Here is a 26,931-nt window from a genome sequence, read left to right as displayed (position 1 = left end):
AATTCAAAACTTGGATAAAAAAATGAACTTATATTTCATTTTACCAAACACAATTTCTTTTTATCATTCACATTTTCATTTTTTTCATAATTTTCGATGTGGAATCTATTGATGGACAAAATTAAAAATATTTGGTAAAATTAAAAAAAATCAAAATTGAGACTTTTTTATTATTAAGTTTGTATATTATAATAAATAAAGCAATCAATGGTTTAAACCATCAAATTCGTTATTTTTCACTTTTAAAATATTTCATATTTATCAACAAATGATTAGATTAATAGAAGTAATTACATTTCTATGCGAAGTTTATTTATAAGATCAAGTGATTTAAAATTTGAAATTATCGAAAGATTGCTCTAATCCAAAAGTGAGGATAAGAAATTTATTTCAAAAACTCCACAGTTAAGTCCACCATAAATAGCTAGACATACAGTACTCAGTTTTCATAACTCAATGGTCTATAAGAGCGTGTATTTCCCGCGCAGCGTGTGGAAAACGTTGACACATTAGCTTAAAAGCTAATGCTTTTTTCTTTTTTCTTTTTTTTTTTTTTTAAGGTACAACTAAGGATGAAAGTGTCCTTTTATCGAGCATAACGATGTGAGTCGGACTTTAATGAGTTCTAATATGCAACATCAGGTTATTCATACTCATTTTCTATTTTATTATTCGTGTTTGTTGAAAATTTATTTAAGTACTCGTATTTGAATTCATTCAAAATTTTATTGTACATACTCATTTCAAAATTCAGCTAAAATAATATTCATAAATTTTAAATTATTCAAATCCAAGATTATTTAAAATTTTATTAATGATGGTAAGATATAATGAGTACCATGACCAGATCTATTTAATATAGCGGGTGATGAATAACATGTATCAAAAGACTTATATATATGTACTCTAATTATCCGTATCTGACATGAATGGTAATTTGATTATCTGAATCTATTCTGAATCCACTTATAACTATCGTACTCTTATTAAATGGATTGAAATAGAGCAAACACCCTAAAATTCATGTCCACTTACATCTTGATCTTCCTTATGTGAATGAAGATTGTTTCAAAAACTCCACATTTAAAGTCCACCATAAATAATTAAATAGTACTCAGTATCATAGTTATTAAATTTGGCATGTCAATACAAAGAACCAATGAATCAGTTTCAAAATCGAGCCGATTTTTCTTTTGAACTATTTAAAAAAGAGAAATTATATTGAACCAATTAACTTATGGTTGAATTAGTCAATCCGTGAAACCCGATTAGACTGATTTTTTGATATTTTAAAATTATAATTATTTAATTAATATAATTATTAATATTTTTATGATCCACTAATTGAACTATTGACTTATTGATTAAACCAATGACTCGTTCACCCAATTCTTTAACGAGGTCAATATATGAGCTGGATTTAATAACACTGCTGAGTATCACAAGTCAATAGTCTATCGAGTGCATTTTCTCTGCAGCCTAAGGAAAAAACTATTTGTTTAATTATCCTAATTTATTCACTAATTCAGCTTTGATGTTATTCTTGCAAATTATTTTATCACCAAAAAGGACACTAAAGTTATCGTCCCCTAAATCACAATCGATTTACAATTTTTAATGCAATTTCAATATTTTCAAATAAAAATTATAATTATAATTCCTTAATTAGTTACCTATTTATTGTTTTATATAAAATTTTTTTCATAAAATTTTAAGCACTACAAAAAAATTAGTATTTACTGAAAAAAAAATTTTCGGTATTTAGTGATAAATTAACAATAAATTACCAATAAAATTTAATTTTAAAATTAAAAAAAGATCATTTAATATTAGTGACAAACTAGGATCAAATTACCTACAAAATTTATCTTCTCATATGTATATTTATTGAATATTAATGTCAATTTTATTTTGCAGTTTATATAAAAAAGGAACCTACAAAATGTAAAAAAGAAAAGTGTTATAAAAAATTAAATTGATTGATGGGTAACTTTATATTGATGAAAATTTGGTTTTCAAATTATACATAAATTTTTATTATTTTAAATATGTTAATTTTTATCAATTTAATTAAGTAATGATTTTTTTTTATTTTGTAATAAAAAACACACACACATATTTATATATATATAATCCTAAAGTAAAAAATAAGTTCAAGATGCTCTCTGCGTTCAGATTTTTATTTATCTTTTTTATAAATTTTTGATTTTTTTAAATTTTATTTTATTTTGCTATGATTTAATTTGTTTACAAATTATCTACAACAAAATAATATATATTTTGAATTTAAAAGACTATGTTAAATGAAGAACCCTATCCTATCCTTTTATTTATTTATTTATTTATTTTGGTTTTTTATAATCTCTTTATAATAATCTTTTTTCTCCATTCAGTGTCTTTTTTCAGTTTTTTTCTTCTTTTTTTTTTTCAAAATTGGGGAAAGGGATTTGAATTTTGCTTTTAGTGAGTATTTTCTGTGAATCTGTATGTTATTGTATATGATGATTACTCATCCTGTGATTCTGATAAAGAGAACATTGCATTTAACCCGTAACATGGCATTATTAGATAGATTATAAATTATAAATTATGAAAACAATCCGTGCAGACCGCGTCTTCACTTAGTTAAAAAACTAAAATTGAAAAATATTTTCACAACCAAACATTTTGCAAAACAAAAAAGGAAAAATATTTTTAAATAAACTAGAAATATTTGAACTCAATTAGTAATCTTAATATTAAAAGAAGGATAAATATTTTAATTCAATGATGAGTACTAATATTTAAAAGAAATAAACAAAAATATCAAGAAACTTATTATTACATACTCATAAAAGTTAATAAAATATTTTAAAAAATAAATATTTTTACTCAATTAGAAATACTAATATTAAAAAAAACATGTATTATGAGGTTTATTATTATGCTTATAAAAATTAATCAATCATAAAACAACTTTTTATTGGACGGTGGGTCATGCAAGGCACGCGTTTTAAAAAACTAATTAGCTAAAACTGTTCTAACCTTGACTTCTGGGTAGCCTGCTGGTTCATTGAATTAACAATTTTGGTTCAATGAACCAGAGGCTTGGGGTCTCTTGGCCTTTAAGATATCCTGATGTAAGTAAACAGACTAGATAACAACATAATTCCTTCTTTTACTTTTCTTCAATGGCAAAATTGGTTAAATTACTTATAATTTTGCTAGCTTTTCTTGTTTGCTCCAAATTCTTGGCCTTATCAGAAGGGATAACACAATTCATCTACAATGATGGCTTTATCAAAGCCAATCTAAGTCTCAATGGTATCGCCAAAGTCCTTCCTAATGGTTTGCTAGAGCTAACAAACACTTCACACCGACAAATAGGTCATGCTTTCTTTCATCTCCCTTTGCAATTCAATAACAATTCAGATTCTTTCTCTTTTTCTACCAACTTTGTGTTTGCTATGGTTCCTGAGCATTTAAATGGAGTAAGTGGTGGCGGCCATGGCATTGCCTTTATCGTCTCACCATCTACACCATTCAAAGGAGCACTAGCAACTGAATTTCTTGGGCTTTTTAACGTTTCTACAATAGGCTTACCATCCAATCATTTACTTGCCATTGAATTAGATACTGTAAAGAACCTGGAATTTGGAGATATCAATGACAATCATGTTGGAGTTGATGTCAACAATTTGACATCTATCGAATCAGCTCCTGCCTCCTACTTGCTGCCAAATGAAGCCAAAAACAAAATCCTAGCACTTAACTGTGGGGATCCAATTCAAGTATGGATAGACTATAATCAAATGGAGAAGCTAGTTAATGTAACACTCGCTCCATTACCAATCAAGAAACCAGAAAAGCCTCTTTTGTCAACAAGAATTGATTTTTCTTCAGTTTTCTTGGATTCTATGTATGTTGGTTTCTCTGCATCTACTGGTTCTAATTATGCAAGTCACCATTATATTCTTGGGTGGAGCTTCAACGATAGCGGGCAAGCGCAAAGTCTAGATCTTTCAAAGCTTCCCAAGCTTCCTCGTGAAAGAAAATCAAAATTAAAAATTGTACTTCTATTAGTGACACTAACTGTTTTGTTTATCATTAGTATATTAGCAACTATCTTTGCAATGAGGAAGAAGAGATATGGAGAAGTTCTCGAAGATTGGGAACAACAATATGGTCCTCAAAGAATTTCCTATAAGGATCTTTACAAAGCTACTAAAGGTTTTAATGACAAAGAGCTTCTCGGGTGTGGAGGTTTTGGAAAGGTTTATAAAGGAGTATTACCTTCAAATAATGTACAAGTTGCAGTCAAGAAAGTTTCGCATGATTCTAAACAAGGCATCAAGGAATTTGTAGCTGAAATTGCAAGCACAGGAAGGCTAAGGCATAGGAATTTGGTTAGACTTTTAGGCTATTGTCGGCGAAAAGGAGAGCTTTTTTTGGTTTATGATTATATGCCTAACGGAAGTCTTGATAAGTTCTTATTTAGCAATGGAAAACAAAATCTTGATTGGATTCATCGATATCAAATCATAAAAGATGTAGCATATGCTCTTCTATACCTTCACGAAGAATGGGAACAAGTTGTTTTGCATAGAGATGTTAAAGCAAGTAATGTTTTATTAGATTCTGAACTTAATGGAAGATTAGGGGATTTTGGGCTTTCTAAGTTTTATGATCGCGGATCAAATCCTCAAGCAACTTGTGTAGTAGGAACGGTAGGGTATTTAGCACCAGAGCTTATAAGAACTGGCAAGCCTACTACTAGTAGTGATGTTTTTGCATTTGGGAATTTTATGCTTGAAGTAGCTTATGGAAGGAGACCTGTAGAGCAAGAAAGACAAGAGAACGTGGTTGTTTTGATCGATTGGGTACTCAGTTGTTGGAAAAGAGAGGTTATTCTCGAGTCTGTTGATCCAAGATTGGGAAGTAACTATGTCGTTGAAGAAATGGAGTTGGTTTTAAAACTTGGTTTGGTTTGTACACATCGTTCCCCGGCAGCTAGGCCTACATTGAGGCAAGTTCTGCAGTATTTGGATGGAAATGCTAAATCGCCTGATATCAGTTTAGTTTCAGGTAGCTATATAGCATGTACAGATTCAATTACTTTTGTAGCGTCTACCAATGATGGTGCTTCCTATTCCTTGTCTGATATAAATTCAGTTCTCATCAACGGCCGTTAGGTCTTTTGCGGATCAATATATATATTCAGATGAACGAGGTAAAATATTGATTTGTTTGAACAGAAACGAAATTATTGAAATAGATTGAACAGAAATGAAAAAGGAATTCTTATTCATAATAACGAAAGCGACATTGAAATTTCCTCTAGGCTTAGGACACCAGAATATCCAACCATGAACGGAATTTTTTTTTTTTAATATTTAATACCAATCTAAATTTCTAATTAATACGTTTCATTTTAATTTTATTCTCAGTATCTCAAAAATTTCCACGTAAAAAATATCAATTTAACATATTAAAATTCATAATCTCACTATAATTAAGAGCATAGTTTCAGTCTTTTTGGGCTGATGGTGGTATTTTAAAGTTAGATCATCGGAAATACTTATGTAGAAATCTGGAAGATTTTTTACATTAAGGCTTTGCTCATGGGTTCTAACCTTGGGCTTTTACCTTTTGGACTTGTTTTTGAGTCGGCATCAACATTATCCTCTGCACATGGACCATTTTGGTGGCTTCTTTTTAAAAGCCACGTATACACTCGGGCTATATTTAGTTAGATTTAATGCTATATAACAAATGTTCCGTTTGTTTTTAAAAAATAAATTGTAAGAAAATAATTTATTGAAAAATATTTTTTATTTTCAAATGATTTATTTTTCATTATTTAGTTGTAATACTGAAAATTAGTTAAAAATATTAAAGTTTTTATCTCATAAAACCATAACAAATATTAATAATAATAGAAATTTTATAATTTAAAAATTTTATTATTAAATATGAGAAGAATGAAAAGAAAATATAAATTATGAAAGTCGCCGGTGGCCGGCGGTGGTGGTTAAATGATGGTCGGTGGTAAATAGTGACTAGTGGTAGTGACTGTGATGATTAATAAATTAAAAAAAATATGATAAGATTTGTCAATATCCGGAAAATGTTTTACCCTCTCGAAAATGGAAAGTTATTTTCCTTAAAAAATGACTTAATTTTTCTTTGACCAGGAAAATATTTTCCGTTGACTTATTTTCCTGAACGCCACAAACAATGAAAAATTATGAAAAATATTTTTTTACAAGTTTATTTACGGAAACGAAAGGAGTCGTGGTAAAAAATGTAATGCAACGAAAAATGTATTGTAATGGAATGTAATTAATATTTCATTATTATATTTAGTCATGTGATTAAAAAAACTTTATAAACGCAATCATCATTCCACTTTTATATTTTTTTATAAATATATTGTAATCAGTACACCAACACTCCACCACTACTAAGGATCGGAACAGGTCGAATACCTGCTAAAAATGCACTACTCGTACCTGAATCCGATTATAAATTGGATGCTCGAACCAACTTAAAAATTCACCTTTACTACTTGAACTCGTCCCGTACCTGATTACAATTACAGTTTAAATATCTGAACTCGTTTAAATACCTGTTTAGCATTAAAAAATTTTTTGTTTTTATTTTTCAAAAATAAATATTAAGTAAAAATTATAAATTATTATTTTAACTTAATAAAAAAATAATATAATATTAAATATAATTATAACATTAATTATAATTAAAAAGGTGTACATAATTTTTTTTAAAATAATTATTTTAAATATTTTCAGAATATTAATTTATTTCCACCAAACTTTATTTATTTTAGTTATAAAGAATTAATTACAGGATAATTTAATCAATTATCATTATTTTTTATAGAATTGAAGTGGTTGAATTTTTTTTTTTCCTAATCTTGTGAAATATCAAAAAGTGTAAAAAAAAATTAATGAAACGGTGATAGTAATAAATTTACAGTATCAATGAAAAAAATTTTGATTTCTTTTTTTCAATAATTAATAATCCGAATAATAAATTTATTACACTGATAATACAATTCTTTAATTTCTTTTTCAACAATTAATAACCACATAATAAATTGGTATATGCCATTTTTCTTAAAACTTCTCTATTTTTATTTTTAATTTAATTGTCTCTTAATTTAAAAAATTATTTTAAAATTGTAAAACTTTTCATTTTCTTTTTAATTTATTTCACTCATTCACTCTAAACTATAGACTATTACATTATTGTACCTAAAATTTAATTTTCATATAAAAATATTCAAATTTCTATTAGCATATTGTAAAAAAGGATCTTACAAAATGTGATTATATGTTATAATAACCTTAATTGTTTCTCTTCTCCTTCCCTCTCCTTTGATTTTCTTTTAGATTTTGTTCTTCGAACCACCTTTTCGTACTTTTTCTTAATTTATTTAATTTTTTTCCAATAAATTCTAAATTCCTTATCTTTTATAACAATTATTAGATTCAGTGTAATACCCCGAATTTTTATTTTCGAAACTTTTGCATTTTTATTAAATCAAAAATCGCAAATTTTGACCGCGTGGGCTGCAAATATAACACAGTCTCAATTCGAGCCCAAATTTTTGAATTGGGCCTAAGCCCAAAATAATTCATTCGGAAATTTTCGATTTGAGAACAGTTAAAATTTTCAAGAAATAATATAAAACACCAGCGATTAATCTATTAGAAATATATATAAATTAATTATTCTAAATTTAAAATCATTACTATTAATATTTTTATTATCATTAAGTAAATGGAGGAAATGTTACAGAACCTAATAAAAATAATTAAAATAAATCGAATCGGACCCGAGAATTAAATTGATTTTTCGAAAACTACACGAATAATCCGAAAACCAAGCGAAAAACCTGCAAACCGAGCAAGAATCGAGTCAAATCATTGAATTAGACCGAACCGATTCGAATCGAACCAGAATGGTCTAGAAGCGTTAGCCTTCTTTCTTTTCTTTCTTTTTCTTTTCCTTTCTTTCCTTCTTCTTCTCCAGTCGCGCGATCCCTCCCTCCTTCCTCTCCTTTCGTCTCCGGCCACTAGATCGACAGTGAGAGGTGGCGATCGCCATCCCTGGAGCCTGCGGTCCATTTTCCGGCCTCCTTCCACGCTGGTAGAGCCTCTAGTGACGCGAAACGAGGCTGTCTCCATCGACAATCCTCATCCTTCGATTTCCGGCAATTCTGGTGACGTGAAGCTTCAAGGTGAGCTCCGATCGATTCCTCTGTCTTGTGTGAACATTTTCCATCCAAGGAACTATGGTTTTGGTGGAAGGAACTGGAACCACCATGAACGGTGGTGAGGGGCGGCTGTCAGCTTGATTCGACCGACTAGAGGGTTGATCTCACTAAACCAACGCCTGAAATGGACTCCTTGGGGAATTTTGAGTTGAATGGTGTGATCGTTGCAAATTTCTGGGCAAGGATGATTTTTCCGGCCACCGTGCACGGCGGCGACGGCGGTGGTCCAGTGACCGGCCTGCGAGACTCCGGTGAGCCTTCAAGAGGCAGAATGATCTCCTCTTCGCGTGGATCACGAAAATAAAATCCGATGTTCGATCAGTACATTATAAGGCCTCGTTACTCATTTTAGGTATAAAGTTCAAAATGTGAATTAATTAATTAATTGAATATAAGATTAATTGAATTAGTAAAAAATTGGAGTTTTATGAACTTAAATACAGATAATTGAGAAATGTAAACATCCAGTAAGAACCGGGCTTCAGTATAATTGATGGACAATAAGGAAAATAACAATTAAAACATATGGGTGGTATAAATCATTTATATCCTAATGTGTGAGTATTAGAACAAATCTAATTGTTTTAAGAAATGGAAATAATTCTTAAAATTGTTGGTATAACTAATACTACGATTAATGATACGTTTATTTTGATTTACTAATATTATCATTATTATGAACCATAAAACTTACTAAAGACACTTATATTAAAGATGTGAATAAAATAAATGAATAAACAAGACTACTGTAATTAAATAGCTTAATAAATTAAATAACGACTGTAATTGTCTAACGATTAAAGATTTAATTTCTTGAATTAGAATTCTTACTTAGAATTTCCTTTTAGATACTGTGAAGCTGCTGAACGTCGAAACAAAAGCTGAGAACGGGCAATAGTAAAGAGGGTTCTATTAAGAACAATAAAGAACTGTGAGTAGTGTTAGATAATTCGCATCATCCGCCTGCATTCATGTATTCACGGCTAAATGTTATCATGCATTATTTTGCTTAATTGCCATATTGTGCTGTATTACTGTTCTGATTACGAATTGCTTGATTACTTGTGTTGTGTATATATATACTGTGCTTTGTTTGTGTGGAATTGGGATGAAGTGGGTCACCATGGGTTTGTGAGGATGGTCGGTAAATTATGGATCCTGATTATGATGAAATTGTGAAATTGGACCGTCGGCCGGGTAAATGGGAGATCGGCGCCCCCGTGTGCACCTGATGATATGATATGAATGATATGCAAAAGAAAAGAGAGAATGTAAAAAGAATGAGAGGACTAGTCATGTGAGGATTAGACCGGTCGGTCAGATATGGGGGATTGGCTCCCTGAGTGCACACGTTTGAGAGGATGGGCCGTTTGGGAAGACGGCTCGTCGGGGGTTTAGGTAACGCCACTGACTAATTTCCACGTGATGTGATTATATGAAGGTGATAATAATTGTGATTGTTGTTGGACTTTTTAACTCTACTACGATAGGCTTACCTTCCAATCATTTACTTGCCATTGAGTTAGATACTGTTAAGAATCCTGAATTTGGAGATATCAATGACAATCATTTTGGAGTAGATGTTAACAATTTGACATCTATTGAATCAGCTCCGGTCACGTATTTTTCAGAAAATGAAGCAGAAAATAAGAGGTTGGAACTCATTAGTGGGAACCCAATTCAAGCATGGATAGAATATAATCAAATGGAGAAGCTACTTAATGTAACAGTAGCTCCTCTAAAAAGTAGAAAGCGAGAAAAGCCTCTTTTATCAACAAGTATTGATCGTTCTTTAGTTTTCATGGATTCCATGTATGTTGGTTTCTCTGCATCTACTGGTTCTGTTGCAAGTAACCATTATATTCTTGGGTGGAGCTTTAACAATATTGGGCAAGCACAAAGTCTTGATCTCTCAAAGCTTCCTTCACATCCTCATGAAAGAAAATCAAAGGGTAAACTGACAATTATGCTTCCATTGGCAATTGTAATTATTTTTTTGGTAACTATTTCTGCAGTTATTTATATGGTAAGGAAGAAGAGATATGGAGAAATTCGGGAAGTTTGGGAACAACAATACTGTCCTCAAAGATTTTCTTACAAGGATCTTTATAAAGCAACTAAAGGTTTTAAAGACAAAGAGCTTCTTGGTTGTGGAGGTTTTGGAAGGATTTATAAAGGAGCACTACCTTCATCTAATGTACAAATTGCCGTAAAGAAAATCTCACATAATTCAACACAAGGAATGAAGGAATTTGTAGCTGAAATTGCTAGCTTGGGAAGGCTAAGGCATAGGAATCTTGTTCATATTTTAGGGTATTGCCGGCGAAAAGGAGAGCTTTTCTTGGTTTATGATCATATTGTTAAATAATCTTTAATATAGCCCAAATCTATTATTCATAGAATTTGTTTGATAGAAATAGACAATAAGCGAAAGCGTACCTTGATCCATAACAGCAGATCTATGTTATGGGTTACCTCGTTGCGGCAATTCGATTCTCACCGTAACAACAGATCTATGTTTCTTTCTCTGGCCTTTTGTCCGTAAGTTTTCCCTCAATGGTCAGAGAATAATCAACAGCTACGGGAGTTTCTTTTATGAGCTCTCTCAAACAAGCTATCACCGTATATGTTTGAGGCAGCCGTCACACTCTCTATTTTGTTTTCTTTTCTGTGTACACCTTAAGCTGTCGATTACTTTTACTTTTATAAGGCAGAGGAATGGTATTAAAACCCTAACTGGCTCTTATTCATTAAGTCCAATAACCATCATCTTGGGCCACCTTAATTAGAACCAGCCCTTTAATCACATGGGCCACATATAGATTATTAAATAATCTAACAATCTCCCACTTGGCCCATGTGCATTTCTTGAGTCTATCATGTTTACCTTAATTAGAATTAAGATGATCAGATTATGGCGGTCACAAGTCATTAATCGACATGATTCCTTCCATATATCACAAACCACTTCAATTCATAAACTTTAATGGAGAAACTATTCAACAAACAATACATTGTCACAATCAAATGTTATTGTTATCTCACTCAAACCATTATTGTATACATCTATAATGTGGATAACACATAAATAAGCAAAAACACATTTTTAATTGAATTCACAAATGTCACAATAATATGAGCAAAATAACCATATGTATATATATATATACAAGTTTAAACATCATGCTAACAAGGACTTGTCTATAATGCCCATCCTATCAACATGGCCAGTGAAGATTTTGGGCGGTAAGCCTTTAGTTAGCGGATCCGCTATCATCAGATTAGTACCGATATGCTCAATTAACACTTTGCGTTTTTGCACTTCTTCTTTCATAGATAAGTACTTCAAATCCATGTGCTTTGCACCCTTAGAGTACCTATAATTCATAGAGAAGAAGACAGCTGCGAAATTATCACAGTAAATTCTCAATGGTCTAGCTATACTGTCGACAATGCCTATACTTGAGACAAAGTTTCGCAACCACAATGCATGAACAGTGGCCTCAAAGCATGCCACAAATTCTGCCTCCATTGTGGAAGTGGCAATGACAGACTGCTTTCCACTTTTCCATGATACTGCTCCTCCAGCTAGGAGAAACAAGTAGCCAAATGTAGACTTTCTTGAATCTACACAACCGGCATAGTCTGAATCCGAGTATCCCACCACTTCTAGATGGCTGAACTTTCTATAAGTGAGTATATGATCCTTAGTGCCTTGTAAATACCTAAGTACTTTCTTTGCAGGTTTCCAATGGTCCATCCCGGGATTACTTTGATATCGCCCTAACATTCCTACGGCGAAACTAATATCCGGTCGAGTACATGTCTGAACATACATTAAGCTCCCAACCACTGACGCATATGGAATAGACTCCATCTCTTTACGTTCCAAATCATTTTTAGGACATTACATTTCGCTGAACCTATCTCCTTTCTGAATTGGAACTATTCCTGCGGTGTAACACCCCTTCTCGGTCCACCCGTAAACCCGAATAAACCGAGCCGAGACGCTACAACCTGGTTGACTGAATGAACTGACATGCTGAAATCATAATGTATAATGAATCTAATATCATGCTGAGATTGCTTATAGTAATAATGTACTGAATATTTACAAGACATGATACTGGTTACAAAATGGATTGGGCCCAACTGTGTGCCCTGTACATGCCAAAAAAAAAATAACAAAATGAGTTTCTACCCTGAAGACCGAGTCTTCTATAGATGAACGGCAGCAGTTGTAAACGGACCCTCTACGGACCAATCTCAAAACCTGCGAGTTAAACAGGTAACTCGCTGAGCAAATAAAGCTTAGTGGATATCTCAACATAAAACAACAATAAGCACACATATAAGCAAAAAGCATTATGTAAGCACATATAATCACACATAACATGCGGCTTTCATTTTACCTTAATGATCTTTCTTACTGTTTATTTTACTGTATGATTCATGCAGTAGCAAGTTAAAATATCTGTATGGCTCCATAAGGTTATAGTGAAACCGAAGTGATAAGATAAACTGTATGAAACTGTATGAATACTGTATGCTTGGCTGCTATGGCCTGTATAATCATATCCACTCAACGACCTGTAGCCGGAATTCCAAACTGTATGGGGCGCAGATCTGCTATTCTATGTCGCGACATAGCCTTATCTACATGGTTTCTACCCAACCTCAATGGAGCTTCATATTAGCATATCAACAATGTAACACAATAGCACATAAATGGTTTTACAACTTCATAGTTCATCATGTTGATTTGATTTCACATCATATGAATGCTTGTATGTTGTTTTAATCCATGTTCTTATGTTGTATTTTTGTTGTAAAATGATTGGATGCATGCATGTTGAGCAAAGAAATGTAATTACATAGCAAATGAAAGGCAAAAGAGTGTCACAGCATAAGTCGCGAGCGCGCCTTGCAACATCGCGAGCGCGAGAATCGCGACTGAGAGTCAGAGGGTTTCTGGCTCAAGTCGCGATCGCGTATGTGAAAGTCGCGAGCGCTACTTGTGCACACTGAGAGTCAGAGAGCTTCTGGCCAAAGTCGCGACCGCGCATGTGATCCTCGCGAGCGCGAGTTGTGCAATTGAGAGTCAGAGAGCTACCTGACTCAAGTCGCGAGCGCGCAATGGGAAGTCGCGAGCGCGACGTGCTTTCCAGCATGCGCGAGCGCGCGATGTGATTCTGTGCAGTCTGTATTCTTTTGGCCATAACTCTCAATAACTATCTCCAAATTGAGTGATTCCAAAACGCGTGTAAAGCTAACACAAAAAGGAACAAATAACTCTTCTGTGACAATTCCTAATTCCATCATTAAATGGGTTCAAAATCAAGATGAAGTTGCTGGTAAAATTTCCAGCAAACTCTGTTTCCACTTCATATATTCATCCCCTGTTTTCACATCATGTCCACTCTTCTCACTCAACAATAAGCAACATATCATCTCACTAGCAACACACCACACAATTTACATGCAAAGAAAATAGTAAACAACATGAGATATCAAACCTTGACGTCAAAAGCTTGACCTCTGTTTTAGCTTCTCTTTTCTGCACCTTTTGAACTTTCTTCTCCTATACACAAGAATTCTCATAACTCATCTCCAATAGAACTAAATGAAATAGGAAATAACATCACACTTCAAGGAATTCTACTTACTTGAAGTTGACTTAATGCTTAACTATGTTGACAATTGAAAGAAAATGGGCGGGACAAGTAAGAAGAGAAGGAGAAACGGGAAAATGGGAAAGTGAGTTGATAAGAACGGGTAGTCTCTAGATGAAATGACTTGGCTGTGTAAACTCCCCAATTGGTACCTCAAGTGTACAAAGGCTACAACTTAATACACAAGCTGTATATTTTAATGCAAACAAGTCCTAACCTTTATATGCAAATAAGTCCACTTCTAATCTCTTTCTACCCCAACCAGGTTTGGTTCAACTCGACTCAACTCAATGCAAGACTCGACTCAATGCAAAGACTCAACTCGATAGGATGTCACAATTCTCCCCTCCTAAATAAAAACTTCGTCTCGAAGTTTACCTGTTGTGAACAACTGCGGATACTGTTGTCGCATGGTTTCTTCAGATTCCCAAGTTGCTTCTTCTGTCTTATGATTCCTCCAAAGAACTTTTACCAATGCTATTTTCTTGTTCCGCAGTTCTTTCATTTCTCTTGCTAGGATCTGAACTGGTTCTTCTTCATAAGTGAGATCCGGCTGAATGTCAATCTCTTCTGCTGATAACACATGTGATGGGTCTGATCTGTATCTCCTTAACATTGATACGTGAAAGACATTATGAATCCGATCTAAGGTTGAAGGTAATGCTAGGCGATAGGCCAATGGTCCGACACGTTCAACAATCTCGTATGGACCAATGAACCTAGGGCTAAGCTTACCCTTTCGTCCAAACCTTAGGATCTTCTTCCATGGTGAAACTTTCAGAAATACTTTATCACCGACCGAATACTCAATATCCCTTCTCTTTAAATCAGCATAAGACTTCTGTCGATCACTTGCTTCTTTCAGCCGTTTTCTGATAATCTCCACTTTCTCTTCAGTTTCTCTAACCAAATCTGGACCCAAAATCTTCTTCTCACTAAGTTCTGTCCAACACACAGGTGTCCTGCATTGTCTACCATACAATGCTTCATATGGTGCCATTTTAATGCTCGATTGATAGCTGTTGTTGTAGGCAAATTCCATGAGAGGTACATATCTGTCCCAACTGCCTTCAAATTCTATGACACATGCTCTCATCATGTCTTCCAGGATCTGAATGACTCTCTCTGATTGGCCATCTGTTTGAGGATGAAATGCAGTGCTGAAATGCAATTTCGTTCCTAATGCTTCCTGCAGTTTACCCCAAAACTTCGATGTAAACCTTGGATCACGATCAGATATAATGGATGATGGAACTCCATGTAGTCGAACTATTTCTCTAACATAAATTTCGGCTAACTTGGCTAGAGAATAGTCCATCCTAACTGGTAAAAAGTGTGCAGATTTAGTTAATCTATCCACAATCACCCATACTGCATCATGCTTCCGCTGCGTCTGAGGTAATCCAGTAACAAAATCCATCGTGATCTGATCCCACTTCCATGTTGGCACTGTTATTGGATGAAGTAACCCAGATGGCAGTTGATGTTCTGCTTTTACTTGTTGACATGTTAAACATCTTGTTACAACATGTACAATATCGTTCTTCATGCCCGGCCACCAATAGCCTTTCTTCAAATCTTGATACATCTTGGTACTACCGGGATGCATTGTATATGGACTGTTATGAGCTTCATGCAAAATCTTTTGTCTAAGCTCGCCTGTCTGCGGTACAACAACTCTATCTTCATAGAATAAGACTCCACTGTTATCCAATCTGAATTTCCCACCATGATCTTCCTGTACTTGTTTCACCCATAGTACTGTTTGTGCATCTTTCTTCTGTGCTTCTGCAACTTCCGGAACCCAAGATGGCTGTATTTGCATCTGTGCTAGAATCACTCCCTGCTGTTGCAACTCCATGCGAATTCTCATTGCTTTCAAAGCAAACAATGATTTCCGGCTAAGGGCATCAGCTACCACATTAGCTTTGCCCGGATGGTAATTAATGACATAATCATAATTAGCCAGAATCTGCATCCACTTCCGTTGTCTTGAATTCAAATCTTTCTGTGTTGGTAAATACTTTAAACTTTGATGATCCGTGTAAATGTGACACTTTTCACCATACAGATAATGCCGCCATACTTTGAATGCTAGAACAATAGCTGCCAGTTCTAAATCATGGGTTGGATAATTCAATTCATGTGGCTTTAACTGTCTGGAGACATAAGCTACCACCTTCCTGTCTTGCATAAGTACACATCCTAACCCAATATGAGAAGCATCACTGTAAATCTCAAAGTCTTTACCTGACACTGGCTGGGTCAACACTGGTGCTTCAGTCAACTTTTTCTTCAAAGTGTCAAAACTCTGCTGACATCTATCATCCCATTGAAATACAACTGCTTTCTTCAATAATCTTGTTAAAGGTGATGAAATGATAGAGAATCCCTTTACGAACCTTCTGTAATAACCGGCTAAATCCAGAAAACTGCGAACTTCTGTAACATTTCTGGGTGGTCTCCAATTAACAATAGCTTCAATCTTCTTAGGATCCACTCTGATACCCTCCGATGATACCACATGTCCTAAGAAAGAAACTTCTTCCAGCCAAAACTCACACTTACTGAGCTTGGCATACAGCTGTTTATCCCTCAATGTCTGAAGTACGATCCGCAAATGTTTATCATGTTCAACCCTGTCTCTGGAGTAGACCAAAATGTCATCCATGAACACCACCACAAACTGATCTAAATATGAATGAAACACGCGGTTCATGAGGTCCATGAAAACCGCTGGTGCATTTGTGAGCCCGAATGGCATGACTAAAAATTCATAGTGACCATATCGGGTCCTGAATGCAGTCTTAGCGATATCTTCTTCCTTTATCCGCACCTGATGGTATCCCGACCTGAGGTCGATTTTAGAAAACATACCTGCACCCTTTAATTGATCAAACAAATCATCAATGCGAGGCAATGGATACTTATTCTTGATTGTCAGTTTGTTCAGTTGTCTGTAGTCAATGCACAATCTAAATGATCCATCTTTCTTCTTTACAAATAATATCGGTGCTCCCCAAGGTGATACACTGGGTCTGATAAAGCCTTTGTCTAATAACTCCTGCAGCTGAATCTTTAACTCTTTTAGCTCTGCTGGTGCCATTCTGTAAGGGGCAATTGATACTGGTGCTGCTCCAGGATAGACATCTATGGTAAATTCTACTTCCCTCCTTGGTGGTAATCCTGGTAACTCTTCTGGAAATACATCTGGATAATCACACACTGTTGGTATGTCTTGCACTTTTGACTGTTCTTGCTCTGCATGTAATGCACATACCAAGTATGCTTCACAACCCTTCTGAATTAATCTCTTTGCTGTCATGGCTGATATCACATTACCCAGAAAATCTCGCCGCTTCCCGATTACTATTATCTCTTCCCCTGCTGTAGTATATAATGTCACCCTTTTCTTTGCACAATCAACTATAGCCTGATGTCTGGCTAGCCAATCCATACCCAGAATAACATCAAATTCTCTAAATGGCAACTCCATAAGATCTCCTGGAAACTCTTTTCCATGTATAACAATTGGGCATCCTTCGATCACTGTATGGGTTTTTACTACATCACCTAGTGGATTAGTAACTACCATACCCTGACTCACATATGCAACTTCGAACCCTTTAACCCAAGGTTTAGGTACACTAATGTATGAATGTGATGATCCAGGATCAACTAAAGCATAAACTGTATGACCACCTAGAGAAAACTCACCAACTATTACATCTGGAGCTTCCTCCTCTTCTCTCGTTCGCATAGCATAAACCCTGGCTGGACCTCTAGTATCGGGTCTATCCACAGTCTCTGATTGTTGTCTCTGCCCTCCGGAGCTCTCACCTCTACCTCTGCCTGCTATGAACTGTGTAGGAACTCTTGCCCTCTTAGGACAGTCTTTCTTCTGATGGTCTGATGCTCCGCATAGCCAACATTTACCAGTCACCAACCAACAATCTCCACCATGCCGTCTGCCACAATGCTCACAAGGTGGAAAAGGATAACCTGCCGTCTCTGCACCTCTACTGGTGCCTCTACCAGTTCCTCTGCCTGAACCTCGACTACCACCGGCGGAACTAGCCACAACTGATACCGCTGGCATGTTAGCACCCCTAGCTGCGCCTTGGCTAAAGGAAGGTCTAGAACCAGCTGAACTACTAGCACCTCTGAATCTCTTACTCTCCGGCTGATGTGTACTCGGTGCACTCGGAGTCTGATCTCTTCTTTGCTGAGACCGCTGGCGTCTGGTACGCTGACTGGCCTGAATTCGCTCTATCTCCTGAGCTGCCTCTACCAAAGCTGAGAACTCTCTGAATCTGGAAGCTACCACTCCCATCTGAATCTCATCATTTAGACCTTCTTGGAACTTTTTACACCTTTCGGCTTCTGTAGCCACTATCTGTTTACCATACCTGCTTAGTCTAGTGAATTCTCTTTCATATTCAGTTACAGACATTCTATTCTGTCGCAGGTATAAGAACTCCTTCCTTCTCGCATCTAGGTAAGCCTCGGTGATGAACTTCTTCTTGAATTCATCCAAGAAGAATTGCCAAGTCCGCTGATCTGCTATTACTCTCTGTTGCACAGTGGTCCACCATGTATATGCCTCTTCTATCAACAATGAAGTGGCACAAACCAACTTGTCTTCTGCTGTACACTGCAATTGTTCTAGAACTCTCGATGTCCCATCTAGCCAGTACTCAGCTACTTCGGGACTATCATCTTTGCTCGCTTTGAATTCCTTTGCACCATATTTTCTAAGCTTCTCCAGTGGGGGCTTTCTGTCTCTTTCTATTATGACTGGTGCTTGAGGTATCACTCCTGCAATCTGTCTGAAAGTATCTGCAAGTTGCTTTAATAATGCCTCTTGACCTGGTGCTGCTGGAGCCTCACCCTCCACTGCTCTGGAGGCGTGTGACTCACTCTCACCCTCTTGTGACATCCTCCTAAAAGAACAACAACTGCTTAGTTCATCAGGGTAGTCATGGCATGTACACTATACTGACTTATGAATGCAAGCCCAGGGAAACTGAACCTAGGGCTCTGATACCAAAATTTGTAACACCCCTTCTCGGTCCACCCGTAAACCCGAATAAACTGAGCCAAGACGCTACAACCTGGTTGACTGAATGAACTGACATGCTGAAATCATAATGTATAATGAATCTAATATCATGCTGAGATTGCTTATAGTAATAATGTACTGAATATTTACAAGACATGATACTGGTTACAAAATGGATTGGGCCCAACTGTGTGCCCTGTACATGCCAAAAAAAAAAATAACAAAATGAGTTTCTACCCTGAAGACCGAGTCTTCTATAGATGAACGGCAGCAGTTGTAAACGGACCCTCTACGGACCAATCTCAAAACCTGCGAGTTAAACAGGTAACTCGCTGAGCAAATAAAGCTTAGTGGATATCTCAACATAAAACAACAATAAGCACACATATAAGCAAAAAGCATTATGTAAGCACATATAATCACACATAACATGCAGCTTTCATTTTACCTTAATGATCTTTCTTACTGTTTATTTTACTGTATGATTCATGCAGTAGCAAGTTAAAATATCTGTATGGCTCCATAAGGTTATAGTGAAACCGAAGTGATAAGATAAACTGTATGAAACTGTATGAATACTGTATGCTTGGCTGCTATGGCCTGTATAATCATATCCACTCAACAGCCTGTAGCCGGAGTTCCAAACTGTATGGGGCGCAGATCTGCTATTCTATGTCGCGACATAGCCTTATCTACATGGTTTCTACCCAACCTCAATGGAGCTTCATATTAGCATATCAACAATGTAACACAATAGCACATAAATGGTTTTACAACTTCATAGTTCATCATGTTGATTTGATTTCACATCATATGAATGCTTGTATGTTGTTTTAATCCATGTTCTTATGTTGTATTTTTGTTGTAAAATGATTGGATGCATGCATGTTGAGCAAAGAAATGTAATTACATAGCAAATGAAAGGCAAAAGAGTGTCACAGCATAAGTCGCGAGCGCGCCTTGCAACATCGCGAGCGCGAGAATCGCGACTGAGAGTCAGAGGGTTTCTGGCTCAAGTCGCGACCGCGTATGTGAAAGTCGCGAGCGCGACTTATGCACACTGAGAGTCAGAGAGCTTCTGGCCAAAGTCGCGACCGCGCATGTGATCCTCGCGAGCGCGAGTTGTGCAATTGAGAGTCAGAGAGCTACCTGACTCAAGTCGCGAGCGCGCAATGGGAAGTCGCGAGCGCGACGTGCTTTCCAGCATGCGCGAGCGCGCGACGTGATTCTGTGCAGTCTGTATTCTTTTGGCCATAACTCTCAATAACTATCTCCAAATTGAGTGATTCCAAAACGCGTGTAAAGCTAACACAAAAAGGAACAAATAACTCTTCTGTGACAATTCCTAATTCCATCATTAAATGGGTTCAAAATCAAGATGAAGTTGCTGGTAAAATTTCCAGCAAACTCTGTTTCCACTTCATATATTCATCCCCTGTTTTCACATCATGTCCACTCTTCTCACTCAACAATAAGCAACATATCATCTCACTAGCAACACACCACACAATTTACATGCAAAGAAAATAGTAAACAACATGAGATATCAAACCTTGACGTCAAAAGCTTGACCTCTGTTTCAGCTTCTCTTTTCTGCACCTTTTGAACTTTCTTCTCCTATACACAAGAATTCTCATAACTCATCTCCAATAGAACTAAATGAAATAGGAAATAACATCACACTTCAAGGAATTCTACTTACTTGAAGTTGACTTAATGCTTAACTATGTTGACAATTGAAAGAAAATGGGCGGGACAAGTAAGAAGAGAAGGAGAAACGGGAAAATGGGAAAGTGAGTTGATAAGAACGGGTAGTCTCTAGATGAAATGACTTGGCTGTGTAAACTCCCCAATTGGTACCTCAAGTGTACAAAGGCTACAACTTAATACACAAGCTGTATATTTTAATGCAAACAAGTCCTAACCTTTATATGCAAATAAGTCCACTTCTAATCTCTTTCTACCCCAACCAGGTTTGGTTCAACTCGACTCAACTCAATGCAAGACTCGACTCAATGCAAAGACTCAACTCGGTAGGATGTCACATGCGGAGCATTTTTCCATTCTGAATCTCTCTAATACCTTATCAATGTAAGCTCTTTGAGACAATCCTAACAGTCCTTGTGATCTATCACAGAATATTTCTATTCCAATCATAAAGGATGCCTCTCCCATATCTTTCATTTCAAAGTTCTTAGAGAGAAAACCCTTTACATCATGCAACAACCCAACATCATTCGTTGCAAGAAGAATGTCATCAACATATAGGACTAACATAATGAGCTTGCTCCCACTAACCTTCATATAAATACACCGATCAACAGTGTTTTCTATAAAACCATATGAAGTGATGGTATTATTGAACTTAAGATACCATTGGCGGGAAGCTTGCTTCAGTCCATATATTGACTTCTTTAACTTACACACCAAGTTTTCCTTTCCTGTGTACACAAAACCCTCTGGTTGGTCCATATATACTTCCTCCTTTAAGTCACCATTAAGAAAGGTTGTTTTTACATCCATTTGGTGAAGCTCTAGATCATACTGAGCCACCAAAGCCAAAATAATTCTTAAAGAGTCCTTTTTGGAAACTGGAGAAAAGGTCTCTTTATAATCAATGCCATCCTTCTGAGTATAACCTTTAGCAATAAGTCTGGTCTTATATCTTTCAATGTTGCCCTTAGAGTCCCATTTGGTCTTAAAAACCCATTTACAACTAATTTATTTTGACCTCTCAAGCAACTCGACTAAATCCCAGACTTGATTATCACTCATTGATTGCATTTCTTCCTTCATGGCATTAAACCACTTTTCAGAATTATCACATTCCATGGCTTTCTGGAAAGAGATTGGATCCTTATCAATGCTCAATTCACATTCATTCTCAAGTGAGTAAACCACATAATCACTAGAAATAGCTGGCCTTCTTTGCCTTTGTGACCTCCGTAATGCTATTTCTTATGAAACCACTTGATCATTCGTGAATTGTTCATTATTTGCTGGTTCATCATTTATATGGTCATTTTGTGGGGTCGGAATGTTGCTTTATTATTCAACCATGTTGTTAAACCGTGATACAACAAGTGGAACAACAACCAAAGAAGAGACATTAGGAAAATCCATTTGAGTTGGATTTTCAATCTAAATCTCTTGCACATTCACCTTACGTGGTTCACTGCTCCCACTAATTTGGCCATTTTCAATAAACCGAGCATTACCAGACTCAACAATTCTCGTACTATGGTTAGGACAATAAAATCTGTACCCTTTTGACTTTTCAGGATATCCTATGAAAAATTCACTAACCGTTCTAGCATCAAGCTTCTTTTCCTATGGATTATATATCCTTACTTCCGCTGGGCAGCCCCAAACATGAAGATGCCTCAGACTAGGTTTCCTTCCCGTCCACAGTTCATAAGGGGTCTTAGGAACTGCCTTACTGGGAACCCTATTAAGTAAATATGCAGTAGTCTTTAATGCATGCATCCATAATGATAAAGGTATAGTACAATTACTTAGCATACTCCTAACCATTTCCATAAGAGTACGATTCCGCCTTTTAGCTACACCATTCTGTTGAGGTGTACCTGGCATTGTGTATTGCGCACAAATGCCTCGACTTTCAAGGAACTTTGCAAATGGACCTGGACATTGTCCATTTTCATTAAATTTACCATAATATTCACCACCTCTATCAGATCTCACCACTTTAACTTTTCTATTTAACTGCCTTTTTACCTCATTAATGAATATCTTAAGGATATCCACTGATTGAGTCTTTTCATGCAGTAAATATACATAACCGTACCGTGAGAAATCATCGATAAAGGTAATAAAAAATTTTTCACCACCCCAAGAGGGAACATCAAAAAGGCGGGCCACATGTATCAGTGTGTATAAGTTCAAGCAATTCACTGCTTCTTGTGGCTGGATTCTTTAATGTGTGCTTAGTTTGCTTATCTTTAATGCAATTTATACACAAATCCCAGTCAGTGAAGTCCAATTGAGGTAAGATTTCACATTTCACATTTCACTAACCTCAAAATCCTTTCTTTGGATATGTGATCTAACCTTTGATGCCACAAGAAAGCAGAACATTCATTATGTGCACTACGTTTATTACCTATATTGTGTTCAACATTAAAAAGGGATTCAATAAATTCAGCATCAAGATTAAAACGATACAAACCATCAATCAAAGTACCAGAACCATAATAGTACTTAAGTTTGTATTAATGAAAATGTACCATTACAAATCTTAAAACTGAAACCAACATAATCCAACCTCCCTACAGAAACTAGATTTCTAGCACATTCGGGAACATAGAGACACTTTTCAAGATCCAAATAACAACCAGTGTCCAGGATCAATCTATAAGTCCCAATTCCTTCTATTCGTGCCTTCATTATGTTTCCCATGAATAGGAACTTTTCAGTTTCGTTTATGAGTTGATCGAAAGAAATCCATGTATAATATGAGACACATGAGTAGTTGCACCAGAATCTAACCACCAGGTATTATTAGGCACTTCAATAAGATTTGATTCAAAACATACTGAAACATAAAGTATACCTTTCTTTTCAAACCAAATCTTCCTTTTAGAACAGTCCTTCTTGAAGTGACCATTCTTCCTACAAAAGTAGCACTTCAATTCCTTACGAATTTGGCCCTCATTAACCTTCATTGGGGCATGTCCCTTTTCTTGCCTTTCTTCCCTGATTTGTTGTTGCTGCTGCTTGTTCCATTATGAAATGTGAGATTGACGGAGTGTTTCTTCAATTTCTTTAATCTCCTTTCCTCTTGTATCAACATGGCCTTGATTTCCTGAATGTTCCATTTTTCCTTAAGGGTGTTGTAATTCACCTGGAACTGACCAAACTCAAGAAGAAGTGAGTTAATAATAAATTGAACTAAAAAGGATTCACTCACATCCATTCCCATTGATTTTAGTTTAGCTGCCAAATTCTGCATGCCAATCACATGATCATGAATGGATTGTGACCAATCAAACTTCTTGGTCATCAGCTCACTCATCAAGGATCCTACGATGGATTTGTCAGCTATGTCCGATTGGGAGTATTCCTTAATTTTCAGCATGTACTCTTTCGCATTGTCTGTTCTGGGCATTGATGGCTTAACATTTTCAGCCATTGTCATCCTCATTAAGTTCAAGCTTAGCCTGTTAGACCGCTCCCAAGCCTCATAATGAGACTTGTCAGCTTCAGTGCTGGTCTCTGTAATGGCTGCTGGCTTTTTAGAGACTAATGCTAGATCTAAGTCCAGAACTCCTAACTGATAATGGATTTGTTCAGACCAATCAACATAGTTCAATCCATTGAACTTAATCAACCCAGTGCCCATAGCAAACATGTTAAAGGAAGCTGCAACATTACACATATACTCATACGTTAATGCTTTGAGTAAACATAAAATGGATTCAAACAAATAACAACTTTAATTATGCATCTAGATTCACCTTTGGGTTATATTTAAATGCATAGCTTTAATCAATAATAATGCCAAGAAGAAAAATACTTTAATAGACTTTCATTGTGGAGCAACTTACGAGCCTTTATGTAAGTCAGAGAGAAGCACGCCCGTCCTACATTACAGCACGCCCCATGCTCCTTTCTGGAATCTAGTTATGTTTTTTTTTTTTTTATTCCATTCAACTATTCAATAATGCTCCATACAATATGCATGTTATCTTGGATATACATTCATATTAATTAATCCAATGATAAGTCTCTTTAATGTCATTGATTATAATTAATGGTCTACCTTTGGGTAACCTAACAAATCATAATCAATGATCTCAATTGTTCAATTTTAACTTTCATGTCATTTAAGGCATCACACAAACATGAACAATTGAAAGCTGCATAATCAATGTCTAAACTAATCCAGACAAGGCCACTTTGGTGACTAACAAGTTTTCCATTCATTAAACATTGATTTATGGAAAACTTTTATGAGATTGAATTAAGATCTCAAAACTTTAACGACATAACCTAATAATATGCCATAACCATCTCTATAAATAACAGCATAATAATTTATAGAGCATAAAGAAAACAAACAGTTTTCAAATTTCTATAATTTGGGCTTCGTTCAATCATTACAATACGAAATTAATTTTCCATAAATTAAGCCAAACAAAATGCTATCAAACAAATCTAGAACAGGTACAGGCTCTGATACCACATGTTAAATAATCTTTAATATAGCCCAGATCTATTATTCATAGAATTTATTTGATAGAAATAGACAATAAGTGAAAGCATAGCTTGATCCATAACAGCAGATCTATGTTATGAGTTACCTCGTTGCGGCAATTCGATTCTCACCGTAACAGCAGATCTATGTTTCTTCCTCTGGCCTTTTGTCCGTAAGTTTTCCTTCAATGATCAGAGAATAATCAACAGCTATGAGAGTTTCTTTTATGAGCTCTCTCAAACAAGCTATCACCATATATGTTTGAGGCAGTCGTCACACTCTCTATTTTGTTTTCTTTTCTGTGTACACCCTAAGCTGTCGATTCCTTTTACTTTTATAAGGCAGAGGAAGGGTATTAAAACCCTAACTGGCACTTATCCATTAAGCCTAATAACCATCATCTTGGGCCACCTTAATTAGAACCAGCCCTTTAATCACATGGGCCACATATAGATTATTAAATAATCTAACACATATGCCTAATGGAAGTCTTGATAAGTTTTTATTTAGTAATGAAAAACCTAGTCTTGATTGGTTTCAACGATATCAAATCATTAAAGGAGTAGCATATTCTCTTTTCTACCTCCATGAAGAATGGGAACAAGTTGTTTTACATAGAGATGTGAAAGCTAGCAATGTTTTATTAGATTCTCATCTTAATGGAAGGTTAGGGGATTTTGGACTTGCTAAGTTTTACGATCATGGATCAACTCCTCAAACAACCTCCCTAGTTGGAACCATAGGATATCTTGCACCAGAACTAACTACAACAGGAAAGCCTACTACTAGTAGTGATGTTTTCGGTTTTTGGATCTTTGTGCTTGAAGTAGCATGTGGAAGGAAGCCTGTAGAGTTAAAAAGATCCCCAGAGGAGGTCGTCTTAGTAGATTGGGTTCTTGAATGCTGGAAAAGAGAGGAAATTCTTAGTGTGTTGATCCCAGATTGGAAGGTAGTTATGTTGTGAAAGAAATGGAGTTAGTTTTGAAGCTAGGTTTGCTTTGTGCACAACGAAAACTAGCTTCTAGGCCGAAGATGAGACAGCTGCTGCAATATTTAGATGGAAATTCTATTCTGCCTGATATACCATTGTATGGTTCAGGTTGTTGGGATTATAACTGATCCCGAGTGGGGCCCGCAGAAAAATACCGATGGTAAAAGTAAAATAAAATTACTATTACCACATATACCTCCAATAATTTCGTATTGGATATTGACGATCGAATCCACCAGAAATAATAACAACGGTAAAAATTAAATAATTACCATAAATGCCAGATGAAAAATAAGAACACCGAGATTTACGTGGTTCACCCTTCAACTGTTATGGGCTACATCCACGGGACAAAAACTCCGAATAATTCTTTCACTAAAAAATAGTAGGTACAAAAGAGATTACAAAAATAGTGACACTTTAAGTGTTTCCCAAAAACACCCCAAAATTACAATCCTTATTATTTTCTCTCTTTCCCAATTTTAGAAACCCTTTCCTAAAATTTTCTACACTTAACTGTGTAGATCTTTTCATTTTATGTTTTTGTACATAGTTTAGGAAAATCCTTCTCCTAATAGGAGAAGGGGACGTGTCATTAACGCGTCTACCGAATGGACGCGTTAATCACGTGTCCAAAATTTCAACAATTTTTTTTTCTTCTTTGTTCGGCAGTCTTCTTTGTTTTATTTTATTTTTTTCTTTTCAAATGTG

The 26,931-nt window shown here is 35.5% G+C and overlaps 2 pseudogenes; both read left to right on the top strand.

Moving 5' to 3' along the window:
* The first annotated feature begins 3,170 nt into the window (after window positions 1–3,170).
* On the top strand, window positions 3,171–5,172 carry LOC149495990 (L-type lectin-domain containing receptor kinase IV.2 pseudogene; annotated as a pseudogene).
* Window positions 5,173–9,713: 4,541 nt separating this feature from the next.
* On the top strand, window positions 9,714–26,348 carry LOC149495989 (L-type lectin-domain containing receptor kinase SIT2 pseudogene; annotated as a pseudogene).
* The last annotated feature ends 583 nt before the right edge of the window (window positions 26,349–26,931 follow it).

This window comes from Jatropha curcas, chromosome 5 (genome assembly GCF_041381405.1).
Source record: "Jatropha curcas cultivar XTBG-Jc1 chromosome 5, XTBG_Jcur_1.0, whole genome shotgun sequence".
Classification (NCBI taxonomy): domain Eukaryota; kingdom Viridiplantae; phylum Streptophyta; class Magnoliopsida; order Malpighiales; family Euphorbiaceae; genus Jatropha; species Jatropha curcas.
This window is presented reverse-complemented; position numbering and strand designations above follow the sequence as displayed.